Source organism: Xiphias gladius, chromosome 13 (genome assembly GCF_016859285.1).
Source record: "Xiphias gladius isolate SHS-SW01 ecotype Sanya breed wild chromosome 13, ASM1685928v1, whole genome shotgun sequence".
Classification (NCBI taxonomy): domain Eukaryota; kingdom Metazoa; phylum Chordata; class Actinopteri; order Istiophoriformes; family Xiphiidae; genus Xiphias; species Xiphias gladius.
In genome coordinates, this window is record NC_053412.1 from 9,030,051 (window position 1) to 9,044,011 (window position 13,961).

The following is a 13,961-nucleotide window of genomic DNA, read 5'->3' on the forward strand; positions in this document are numbered from 1 at the left end:
TTAGCTGTACCCATCAAATGACATAATAAGGCTTGTGCTTATCTTTGCTGTGTGTCTTCTATTTCTGCTCAGTACCATCCTCCCCCATGACATCCTCATTCACTTCTGCCAATTCCTCCCACTCTCTGTGCCCAGCGTATCAGAAAAATCAAGCGCCACAAAACATTTAACATTCCAGCACAGGACTGCTGAATCCACCGCTGGTTTCCAAAGGGGAAGTGTCTGCTTTTGCTTTTCTTTGGAGGGGAAACTTACTGACATTTTCATTGTCCGACAGCCAGCCAGCCTTGTGTTTATGAAGCCTGAGGAAATCATACAAAAATGTACATGCCTGCAGTAAAAATTTGGGTTTGTGAGTATATGTTTAACTGATTCATACCTACAGTGTAGTGTAAGCATAGCTCCATTTTTTACAACAGGAAATGAGTCTGACAGAAAAGTGCAGAGACGCATATGCCATCAACAGTGGGCATATTAATGTTTCATTGCCGAGCTATGCGTCTGTTCTCTACTTTTTCCATCTTCTTTCCTCCAGCTTTTCCAACATCACTTCCTTTTAATTTTTCTTTTTCTCCAATTGTCCCTCTTCACTTTTTCAATGAAAAGAAGAAAAGGATCTGTCATGAATGAGTTAAATGTAAGGCACTGAAGCCACAGAAGCTTGTATTCTACGGAGCTTTTTTGGTTAAGGCACGTCTAACTTTATGTAGGGTTTTCCACTCTGGGGTATGATCTCCTATGTGATCCTTTTTAAGCCATGATAGGGGTGTGGCTACAGAGATGGCAAAGTCGGTCAGTCTGTCTGTCAGTCCAACATTTTGGTCCATGCTGAAATATAATATAAATACTGTAATTGGATGCAGTGCCATGCAGTTTGCTCCGTTTTCCCCAGAGGATGAACCCTAAACAATTCAATGATCCTTTGACTTTGCAATTAGCGGCACCGACAGGTCGCAGTTATCAGGTGAACCTGCAGGCCAAGATTTCTGTCCAACGCCAGTGTTTAGTGCCAGTGCAGGAGGTGTGCCCTATACGTAGCAAAGTGAAAGCTGTGCAGCGGTGCAGGTCAGGGTGGCATGCGGGAAACCCGAGTTTGTCTCCTGTCACAGTCCGACAATTAAGGTTGAGGTTGACAAAGGTGCGCGAGGTCTGATAATGCAAAGTTGAGAGATGTCCTAAATATGCCACTGTTTAGAGAATGAACCCATCTGATTTACGTCAAAACATGCATTTTTCTCTGGTGCCACCTTCTGGTCAAACTTTACTACTTATTGTTTGAGCAGTACGACTGAAATCAAGTTGTTTATCATCTTTATAGTAAAATAGCAATCTTCCGTCAAGCGATAATTGAACCCAGACAACTTCAGCTAGAAGGCTAATAGCTGCTGGTCTTCTATACAAGGCTGATATTTGTTCACAGAAATTTGTACATATGTCTCAGAGTCTTGACATTAAAATGCTTTGCACAACACCATTAAAATGACAATGAATGTAGAATATCGAAAGCAGAATATATCTACTATAAATTCAGGTAAAAGGACTTTGAAGTGATCTTACCCAGGGTTTTCTCAAGATTTCCAGATGGCTCAGGCTTCGTCTAGGTTCCAGGCAATGGTGTCGGTTGGGGGGTTATAAATTATTCAGGGGACATTTTCAGTTTTTGTTTTTGTTTTATATGAAAAAACTCTTTGACCAGTGGTTTTCATCAGAAAAAGATGTTACGTGTGAACGTAACAAACTTAAGTTTGTTTAGCTACCAAGCCAGGTGTCTTTATGTAAGATCAACTAACTATGCTTGCTGACTAATGTAACTTAATTCAGTACATGAATATCTAGGTTACCAATTTCTTTAGTTGTAAAATAGGCTAGATTAGTTATATCCTTTCTCTATTTGCTATCGCTTTTGTTAACATCCAAAAGAATTACTCCCTAACAAAAAAAGTTACGCTTCATTTATTCTTTTTGAGGCTTGTCATATTGATGGCTTGAAATATCCAATCAGCTGTTTAATTAGCTTGGCGATGAGCCTCTGTCACACAAAAATCACACACATGTTCGTCCGAGCACTGTTGATTGGCAGGTCATGCCTGTTGCCAGCTTACCTTTCCATTAGAAATCAAGGCACCTCTGCATGTTTTTTTTTGCCAGCACAAAGAACTCGCACCGTTGTTTCTACATTCATTCACATCTGTTGCCTAAACGCCTTTACACGTTCAGTTGGCTTAAGGTGCCTTTCTATGGCAGGGAAAACTCTGTAATCCATTTTTAAATTTTAAGAAACATCTTGTGTTCTCTCTCAAAGATTAAAAAAAAAATCTGTCTGGCCTTGGGTAGCAGATCTCAAAAGAACATGCAAGACAAATTGTTAACAGCAATCGTGCCTGACTTTTGCCGGTGTGTTCAAGGCTGATGGAGGATGACATAAGATTTAGAGTCACACAGGCTTTTTAAACATTTCTTTCCCATTCCCAAGGACAACATTTCCTCATTGGATGATGAATGACAGGAAAGCAGTGCTGATTTAAATATACTGTCCTACTGTAGCAGTGCGCAGTGGCAATGTTCGCTAAAGGCACATTCTATAGAGATACAGTATCTTCTCTTTGCACCGAGTTGCTTTCAGAAAAATCCAGCTTGTAATAGCTTAACAGCATTACTAGAACACTGCTGCATTATTTATTCCCCTTATGTGCCAAAGCAAAATTTGTAGGATCAATGTTAAATAAAATCGCACACCACTACTTTTGTTTTGCCTGAAGTAGTCCAGTTAAAATTCTTGTCCTCAGTGAGTGGAAATATACAGCGTGTGGCTTGAGCAGGGTGTCTGTGGTCTTTCACCATGTCAGAAAATACTGCATCAGCATCCAGTCCTTTCCATTTCCCTGTCAGAGAGCAACTGTCTTTTTGTTTTCACCATGACCACGATGATATGATGCTGTAGCTTTGAATATGTCAAACATTCAATCTGTCAATTGCGGATGGAAGTCCAAAGTGATCATTATAGTCGGAGTTCTAGAGAGTAAATCCACTGAATTCAAGCCACATCTGCCTTCAATTTGAATACAACATGCTTTTAGCCAAGACCTCAGTTTGCCGTGTCATTCTGTATCTGTTTAAAGTAGTAACAATGAATGAGAAACTGTCATTGTGGACTCCCGCAGAGTGTGCAATTTCATGCAAATTTCTGTTTTTCTAGTTCAAGTTTTTACTTAACAAAATTATACATGCTTAAAAAAAATGCCTCGGATGGACTTTAAATTACTGAGACAGATGACATTTTGCTGCTTACGCTGAGTTCTGATACAATATATCAGAACATAATTAAAGGGCAGTACCGAATGCATTATAAAGATTTTGCAAGAAACATATTTTGTCAGCTTTCAGCCAGCAGCTCTGTGAGGACGCGGGCACAGCACTGCTTTGAGCTAAATGCTACTATCTGCATGGCAACAGTGACAAAGTTAACATGCTGATGTTAAAGAGGAACAATGTTTACCTCTTTAACCATCTGAATTTATTGTGTAAGCATGCTAACATTTACTAATTAACACTAAAGACAAAGTGAAAATGTCCTTAATTTTTAAGGTATTTGGCCATAAACCGAAGCACAGGACAAATTAAATTTATGATCCGATGATGATGCTAGATAGAAAGAGAAGGGATAACCAAAGTTCTGAGGGGAGCAAGAATGTCTGTAAATAATTTCATGAAAAAATGTAAAAACACATTTTTTATCCATTTGCCATTGTAATAATCATTGTATCAGACAGATAAACTCAATTCTGATCCAGTCATGTAAAGGGCAGTCATGTCTCAAAATTTAAAGCCATTTCATCACTCTTATGCTGGTCGTGCCACACTGTTAACTTTCACGCCACCTCTTCAAAATGTCCTAGTAAACGTCTCTTCTGGATTCAATAATTAGAGAGTGTGTTACCAAAAACTGATGTGTGAAACTTAGTGATATATCCCTCATTTTTAAGACTCCTCATATGTAGACAGAAGATCACTACTGGAAAGTTGGAGCACATGAAGATTGTTTTGCTTTAAACTTGCCAGAAAACTACATAAGATAGCCAAAGGCTCCTGGAAATACAGTGGAAAACGTGACTAAGTTTGTGTGTGTGTGTGTGGGTGTTCGAGTCTTGCCCACAGAACCAGTGATCTCAATCCCATATTAGGATTGCTCCCAAAGAAAGGATTAAGTTGTCACAAGCATAGAAATCTGGCTGGATCACTGAGAGAAGACTTCACTGAAAGATTTGACCTTTTCAGTCGTTCTGTGATTTGTTTTATTGTTTTTCTCCATTTTTCAGATACTGTTTTCCACAAAAGTGTTTCAGAAAAAACTTAGCATGACATCCTCTGCGCTGTGAGTCCACATGCTTCAGGGAAGCGGAGGACCATGATATTTTGTTGGTTAGCGTAACAAACAGATGTTATGCCTCTCTACAAACAGATCTGAACATCAAATCCACATTTACTTCATTTGTGGATTTACTTCAAACAGGCTGGATCTGCCCACCTCTGTCCTGTGGCGTGTACACATGCAAACAGGCCCTTGTATGTGTGTGTCATCTTCATGAGCGCTGGAAACAGCATATTGAACTGTTGCACACAACTTTAATGCCTGGAGACAGTGCAACGTGTTCGGAGTGCACAGTGTGTCAGATATTTCCGTATCGAGGGCAATATGCGCAAGATGTAAGCTTATTAAATCAACACCTGCAAGAGGATTTTCAGCAAACTCTGTAGTGGAACTAATTTTAGGACAGGTTTGCATAAATTACCCTTCGAACGACCTGTTGGCCATGTTTTAAAGCTATTTCCATGTATTTCAAAAGATTGAGAATTTAACTGTTTAAAGCCGATGGTGTGAATAATGAGTTTAAGAAAAGCATGTTTGCAACAGCGTCATACCCAGGTGGAAGGAGTTAACCGTGTTGGAAGAGGAAACATCAAGTGAGCTTTAAAGCTGCACTTATCAGTATTTTTATATTAATGATGGATCAGATGACTGTTTAAATTTGAAAGGTGTCACTTATAGTGACAAGTCGACAGAGAATTATCATCCTACTCTGTAGTTCCTCTCAGCCCAAAAGAGCTTTTTAGCCTCTTTTAGCTAATTGTTTTGTTTTTTCGACCCACAAATTCTGCTTTTACCAATGTCATTTACAACCGCACTGGGCAACTGTTTTCAGTGAAAAAAAAGCTCAGATGAACCAAACTGCAATGCACAAAGCTTAAATAGTAATGTCAGAACCAAAGAAAGTTGACCACCTCATAAATGTCCACTGAGTCGAATTAAAGTAGGTAAGACAATAACAAACCCAAATTGATATTTTCAAGCAAAGGAGTGAAGTTAAGCAGAAACATAAAGTAGAGAATGATGTGACACTGAAGTTGAATTTTCAACTCTGCAGTGGAAAGCTTGTACATGAGCAGCCCTTCAATATACTTGAAGTGCCTTTTAAAGAAAAAAAAAACTTCAAATAGTAGTTCTTTAAAACATCAGTGTGACTGTGATCTCTGATTTATTCACGAAACCAAGCACATTTACTGGTTTCACACTTTCTAAGTGATAAAAACAAGACCAAGCTCCATTTAGTCTCAACAAAAAGAAGACAAACACTTACTTTCTAAACTCTGTTCGCACTTTTGGGTTTGTCCTTGTTGACAGTCAACATTTCTCACCCGATCAGAAAACAAGTCAAACACCCACTGAGTGAAACCTTTAAGTCTGTTCAGTGCTAGCAACCACTCGCCAAATGAAAAGGAAAAAAAAGTGCTGAAAAAGTGTTTAAGATTTCATGTGGCTTTTGAGAGCCTTTCATTCCCTCTCGAAGCGTGAGTTTTCCGATTCAGCTGACAAACCTTAATGCTTCCTAAGAGCCAAAGGCTGCATTGTTCAGAAGACCTGCTTGGTATAAGTAAAAATATAGACTTATACAGATGTAGAAATACAGTACAAGAATCAGAGAGCATGAAATATACATGGAGGGAAGTGGATGCTGTGGTTTGCCCTTTTATTTGAAAAGCTCTCAACATGATCTCAATTGGGAATTTAAAGGAGGACGATAAAGCAAATATAGAAATGCTATTTTATGATACGGGATAACAGAGCATCTTGGGTTTTTCTGACTTACTACAGAAACAAATGGTCAACTGCTCAGTGCACTTTCATTCAGAAGATGTAGACGGGCTGTTGTACAATTAATCGAATTAAAGGAAGTTGAAAAAAAAGGGGCAAATTAAATAAAAATAATGATTATGTTTGTAAATATTCTCATTTTTTTGAAAAAGGAATCTCTGAACTAACCCTGTGGACTCAAAATAAACCGACTAAAGGCTGGTTGATGACAGCTGTAATGTTAAATAATGAATTGAAATTAAAATGAAGTCTACACAACTGACCTCCCCATGCACTGCAACATAAGAAAAAAAAAGATATGGTACTTGTGTTTATTTCTGCATATGTAATGTATGTCTTTAAAGCGGTGCGTCTAACTGTATGCTAAAAGCAGGTGAGGAGATACATAATTCAAGGCATGCAATGGAAAACAGATGTTGGTATACTGGGAGGTTGACAGACCAATAATCCACTCAATATGTCTCGCATGTGTCAACAGGGCCACACATGTGCAGTGCATAAACTCAGGCAGGCAGAAAAAGCAGGGGCATAAGTATGCTGACAAAGCCACAAGACCACAAATGAAATCATCTGAATATGATAACTGACCACACATATAAGTACCTAAACCAACCCAGCCACCCACACACACCTCTTATTTTCTTTCTGTTTCTTTGTGTGGGTGCTTGTCCTGTGTTTGACCTTAAAACCTTTCTCTTTACCACCGTGGGGAACTGTCCTCTGGAAGCTGACCTTCTGCTTGTGGCCTCATGACCAATATATCTTCAAACCACCCTTATGGACTGAACCTAATGTGCGAATGTGTGCGCGTGTGAGTGTGACATGTGGGCAGAGATTTCTGGCTGGACTATGCTGAATAAATGAGCAGGCCGCATTTTTTTACACTTGTTAATCTATCTGTCTGACTGTGCAGGACTTCTTTAAAGCTTTTTGATTAGTATCATTACCACAGATTTCCATGAACTTTGGTATTCAGATTAGTCTTGGGCCAACAGAAAAGTTGAATCCAGTTTCATGGAGTTTACAGATTTTCATCTTTTGGTGTAACAGGCAAGTTGGACAGTTGTTCAGTGTTGGTAGAAAATCATCTAAGAGCTTTACTTTGCCTTTAATGTCATACATGTGTGTCCAGTATGAAGTGAGGCCTTGAACATCACAGTTTGATTTTGTCTTTGTGTGCCATGGATTGATCCCAAATATGCCTACACATTTTGTTCAAATGTAAAGAAAAAGCCTGCAACTCATTTACTCTATGTCTGATGGGGTGGACGACATAGAAATGAATTGCATATATATTGTATAAATAATCAAAAGTACACATTTGTGAGTGAGAATGGCTTACGATTTGTCATTTGGATCAGATCTGGGTTTGATTTGAGAAGTACACATGTTAAAATTTGAAGACACAGCAACACTGGCCTTTAAAAAGCAATTTCAGTCAACCCCCACTTGGATAAAAGTATATTGTTTAACTTATATAGTTCTTTGTCTAAAGTCTTCAAATAAAGAGATATAAATTACCCACAACTGCTCATAATATACCGTATAAATTTTTACTTTAGTCTAGGTCGTGATTCCTGCTAATTAACCTCGTTACACTTTGAACTTTCCTGTGGGACGCCTGAGCCATCTATGAGCCACAGCCAACCTGCTAATAATACTCAGTTTTAGATAAGAAATCCCACAGAGAAGCGACCATTTTTGGAAGCATCATCATCAGTTAAACACTGACATTTGAGAAGGATAAGTAGACTCCCGGAAGACCGTGGGTGTGTTGAAGCCCCAATCTGACACACCAGAATTTACACTATCACTCGTCATTGAGAGAACATTTTTAGATTGTGCTGTAGAGCTGAGCAATCAAAGGAAAAAAAATATGACAACTATTGAGCTAAAATGTTGTTCCTTCCATGTTCTGCTTCTTGCATACAAATTATGCTTGCATATGTATAGATTCCTAAAGGAGAAGTTTTGTCAGAAGTCCACTTGTGGAATTCTTCGTGTGCTATTTACTTTGTACTAAAACTTTATGAATAATCACAGTAGAGAAGCCAGATTTGACTTTTCTAAATGCAAATCAAGTCAGGGGCTGTGTGGGGATTGTGGTAAGATACTCAAATGGGGAAAGGGGAACAAAGAGCAACAAAGAGCAGAGGAGTCACCCTTTTCATTAATTATGTTGGTTCTAGCAGTTGCCCTTTACAAAAGTCAGTGGACTTAATTAAATTACCACACACGCTCGCAGGAGGAAGAAGTAGGAAATAACCCTGTAAAACAGAGCCTTGCGAACATTCAATCCCTTCTCTAATGAAAATGAGCACCGTGGGGATGTGGGGAAGTGTCCTCTGAGTCCCTCTGTTAGTACTATAGTAAAGCAAAAAGTAAGTAAAATAGTAAAGAAAAGCAAAGTCCTTGGCAAACATCAAAATTGCAGCACAGCTACTATCTTATATGTGAAGGCTAGCATCCGCTTTTCTGCACACTGGTTTCAAAACAGCAGCTCATGGTGAACAAACACAGCCAGGGCTGATAGGAATGATATTGCCAATGCTTTCAGCCCTGCTAGTTACTGTCCTATAGATATAATGCCCTTTAAACCCTCCGGGGCCTTCGGAGCAAAGAAATTATTTTTCCAGGTCAGCTTGCATGTTTGCTTCTCACAGCTGAGTCTTGCTGCCTACTGTTAGGACAGCCTATATAGGATAATTAACATTGGTCCAAGGGTCGAGGGAGCCAGAAGAGGCTGGCATGAAGAGTAAGCGGTCATGACATGCTTGCCCTTCCCCCTACACATGCTCCAAAGCCCAGAGGCATCGCTCGAGGTTATGAAAGCTTACTGAAGAGGCGGATGAATACCGAGTAATATGGCAAGTGGAAAAGCCACAGAAGACTGGGCATGGAGAGGCAGAGTGTAAATGCCAAGTCCTGTTGTAGTGCTGCATTACAGTGGTAGGGAAGAAAAATGAACTGGAACACGAGGAGGGAGCGACACTGCCAAAACATCTAAGAAATGGAGAGGAAATAAGCAATACACACAAGCTGCTCTTCGATGGCATTTAGGAAGTCTCCAAATTCAACTCTTTATTAACTTAAACTTCACTGATCCGCCAGTGGGCCAGCCATTACAATCTCATGCTGTGCAGCCACACACTGTTCGAACCCACAGAGGTAAGATTGCAGAGGAGATTCCAAAGTTTCCAAGTACAGCAAATGAGTTAAGTTGAATTTCAAGGTTCGATTTAATTATACATAAATAACAACAACATAAACAGCAACAACGTGGAAATTACACGTCACACTCAACCAATGCTGATGACAAACATAGAAGTAGTGTGGTCTACTACATGATTAGCGACCAAAGGTAACCAGTGTGAATTTTGGGGAAATAGTACAAGTCCAACAGTGCGACCTGAAGAAGCTGAGCAAAGTTCAATGTTATGCAAATGTCCTCTGATTTACTAACCTTGAAGCTTGTTCAAAACCTTTACGACCACCTGACTGTTAATGTATTTTGCACCATCTGACGCCTGTTTTGCGATGTCGCCCCTTTTTTTTTTGGTAGTGGAGTTAAATTGGGTATTTATAGGTCAAAAATGTCAAAAATATGCCTTTTATTGAAAGAACCTTCTTTGAAAACCTCTGGGCTGTTGTTCAATCAGAAAATATTGTGTCACTGGAGTCATAGGGTTTTTAACATAGTAAAATACACTTAGACATATTGCACTTTCAAGAGCAAATAGGTCAACCATGTGTTGTTATATGGACTACAGGCAACACAGTCACTTAAACATCTTCTGTGCTTTGCACCATCCCTGAGCTGCCATACCCTTGAACTCCTGCTGATTTCTTTGACTTATATAAGGAGTATCCATGTGGGAAAAAGTGAGTAAACAGGGGGATTGCTTTTTCAAGTCGTTGATCACGGTCCATCTAGCTTGTTAGAACATATTATGTGCAACATGCTGCCTTTGTTCCCACAATTCTTCAGAAAAGTGCATTAACAAATATTTAATTTCCACTGTGACTCCCTTTTGTTGTTGAACTAAGCAACTCTCGGGTCATGACGCTTTAGTGGCTCTCCAATCAACCATGTCCTGGCTCTTCAAATAGAAAAGAATATTTTAATATAATAATGCTGATACAGTATGTGAAATATTTATGCAAAGGCTCGGTGGCAGGAATTAACGTCACCCTGCCATATTTTAATGTAAATGTATATGACAATAAGAATTTGGTATCTATTTTCTTCATTCCCTGTAGAAAGAAAGAAGGACATATTTCCTGTTCCCTTGCATTTAATGCTGTGTTGAATGCTTTTGCAATATCCACAGAATAGTTCAGTAATATAAACATTGGTATCATAAATTTAGTGATAGATTTAGTAACAGTTAAACGGTCAGGCTGGTAAAATATCAAATATCAAAAGGATGGGTTGCCACCCAACAATTCCATGTTCTTTGGCCTTTCACCCAAAATTTAGCTCATGTTTTAGCTAAGGTTGATGTTGAGTGTGATGATGTGTGATGATGTGTGAACAGCTTTCACTCAGGAGACTAAATAGTAACTAGGATATACTCTTATGTTGGTAATGGTGACATGTAAGGTCTGTTTATATTTCCTTCAAATACCAGTCGTGTATTTTCTTTGCCTTTTTCAGCTGTACAGATGGGCTAAATGGGTCAACAGACGGTGGATGTGTGTCAGTGATTCCCTTCTGGTGCAGAGCTGACCTGTTTGTGGAGAATCAGCAGAGAAAAAGCTGCGGATGCTCACTTAAAAGCAGCCTTGACCTGTTTGTTTCACTTTCAAACTGTATACAGTGCACAGCTGGGATCTGTGTGTACAGTGTGCTGGCGCTCAAATAAACTAACATCTCATTTTGGAACATATTGATCCCATTAATTATCATCTTTGATGTACTTTGAAGGCTATAAACCAAACTCCTGCTTTATGAGGGTAGGTTTGTGCCTTTAGGCAGCAAGGTAGTGAACTGTGAAACTTCAGTACCCAGAAGTCACTTAATATCATGTAATTAAACTGCGCTTTCCCTGTATTGTCCTTCAAAGTTTCTAATTCCTAGCTGTTGGTTGTTAATATGGTAATAAGTTTCATCTCTGGGTATTATTTTAAAAATTATGCTTTCATTCCTCTAATAACGAATTCTAATAACTTTGGTGATCCACTGACTTTTCCTCTAGCTCCAACATGAGGTTGACATATTTGTTTTGTATTAAAATATCTGAATGACTTTTGGATGGACTGCCATTTGTGGTCATTAGATGGTGATTTGTAACAACTTCAGTCCTGTCCTCACTGCCAGGAATAACATTAACATTAACTACTGAATCCTTATTTCATTTCTGTCCAAAAATATGTCTGAAAATACTGGAATCAGACTGTAGAATACCTATGCTATGTACATTTTCATTTTTTAGTTTACCCTCCAAATTCCCCTAAATAGAGGGGACATGACCTCATTGTCCTTAATATAGATATAGCCCCATGGATTGTATTAATGAGCCATCAAATCACTGCGTTTTACTTGAAACAGAAAAAGACAAGAAAATGTCATTTACAAAAATTAAATTGTGAGTTTGGCTGTCTTCAAATACTATAAACCTCTGTTTAAACCATTAAACAGTCATCCATCCCATGCATGTTTGACTGAACAGATGCACCACCCTTCCAGTCAATTTCTACACCTTGGATTTTTAACACCTTCAGTTTTAACTTGGCTACGGTAATGTGGGTGTAGTCCTATGTTTCTCAACTTCTCTGTTCTCAGGAATCAGAGAGGATGTGTGTCCCCCCCCCCCCCCCCCACACACACACACTCACCTCTGTTTCGAAGTAATGTAAGACACAACAGGTCTATCATAATATTTTCCACTGCAGCAAAGACAGGATGACAGCATTAAAAAAGTGCCAGAGGTTGTCCTGGAACATATTAGGACTGATCTTTGAGCTCTGGGGAGACACTGAGACAGCTGCAACCAGCACAAACACATAAGCAATACAACTCTCAAATATCTTTGAATGTTTCATGGGAGCTACACTGTAGGCTACATTGTCTATTCCTCCCTCATTGATCACTGAAGCTCTTGTGGCATTGTTTAGAGCACACAACAACAGCCCTTATCGAAGCAATGTGCAGCAAGAGAACCATTTCAGTAAGTTACTCTTTCAGCAAAAATACAAAAATGGATGCACTTGTGTAATCTGACTCAGATAATACACATGAAAAGCTAAAGGCCTTCTCCTGGGTGGCTCGGAAGATTATCCCACCACTTCCCTGGCAAGCCAACACATCTCAAGATTATCTCCCTATGTGTTCATGGGCATGAGGGAGAGAAGATACAGACATGAAAATCAGATCCACAGTACATCCTCTGTAATCTTTATGGAGCATGAATAGCCCTCACTCAAAAGCATGGCACATTCAATATTCACTTTAATCTGTTTTCTCCTGCAACTGAAGCATATGATTAGGCATGTCTGGCCTCATCAGCAGGTCTTACGCTCCCTGGTGGAGCTCGATTTAGCTGCTGATCATGTTGTTAGGGCCGTTGGACAGCTTAGATCATTCAAATCCTAACCACTGTCAGCAGTGATGTCCAAATTGCTTTCCTTAAGAAGAATATGGGCAAATGGGTTAATCTGTATGATTTGGCCATATGAATTCCTCTCAGGACCCATTTGTGCTGGCTGGAGAATGACCGTAAAATGATAACATGAAGAAATGTAAAATGAAGGATTCTAATTCATTCACATTCATTTGTGTTGAGTTTCATTTTTGGTTTGTGTGTATAAATTTGTACACTGACCTGCAGCCTGATTTCCAGCCTTAGGTATTCTGTCATCAGAGACTTCAAAGGGAGGGCAGAGTGTGCAAAAAAAAAAAAAAAAAAACGTTTCTGCCACAGACTAGAGAGAAATGTTTTTGAGCTCTGACATTTTTGAGGTTTAAGTGTTTTGATGGTAGGATTTGGGTTCATCTGTTCTTACCATCTTTGTCAGACGCTGGAGGTACCACAATAATCCAAATCCTGGCTAAAGCCATAGGGGGGGTGAAATAGTCAGCTGAGTTTGATAGTCTGGGACACCTGTCATTCAAGGAAACATGCCCACACACCACTTCTTAACAATTACTGTTCTATTAGCCACATCACAACAAGTGACGTTACTTACTGAAACTCTCATCTGTTTATATGTGGACTTCAAGTTTTCTGATATGTGTTCACTTCATTCCTTCATCTCATTATGGTTAGAAATGTAATTTGAAACCAGTCACAGCAGTGACTGGGAAGAGGTCAAAGTCATTGACCAGGAGTCATGGGTGGGCGGAGAAAGATCATGGGCGAGATTCGGCATTGGATGTGAAATCGACTGACAAAGATGGTGAGAACAGATGAACCCAATCATTCTCAAGCTAGAGGCAAGGATCTATGGATGCCAAAGGTGGTAAGTCTGTAGGTCAACCACTACTGGTCCATACTGAAATATTTCAACTACTAGTGGATGAAATTTTGTAGGGACTTATGATTCTCAGAAGATGAATCCCATCCTTCTTAGAGCCACTAGCAGGTCAAAAATTTCACTTTTCCAGTTAAATTTCACTATATCTACTTGATTGATTGGCACAACACCGGCACAATGTATCCTGATGACTTTGGCGATTCCCATTGCTTTTCCTCTTGCACCACCACTAGGATGACATTTGTGCCTTGGAGTGAAATGTCTATACAACTCTTGAATGACCTGGTATGAAATTTTGTACAGGTATTCATTCCCCACATGGTGCATTGTGAAA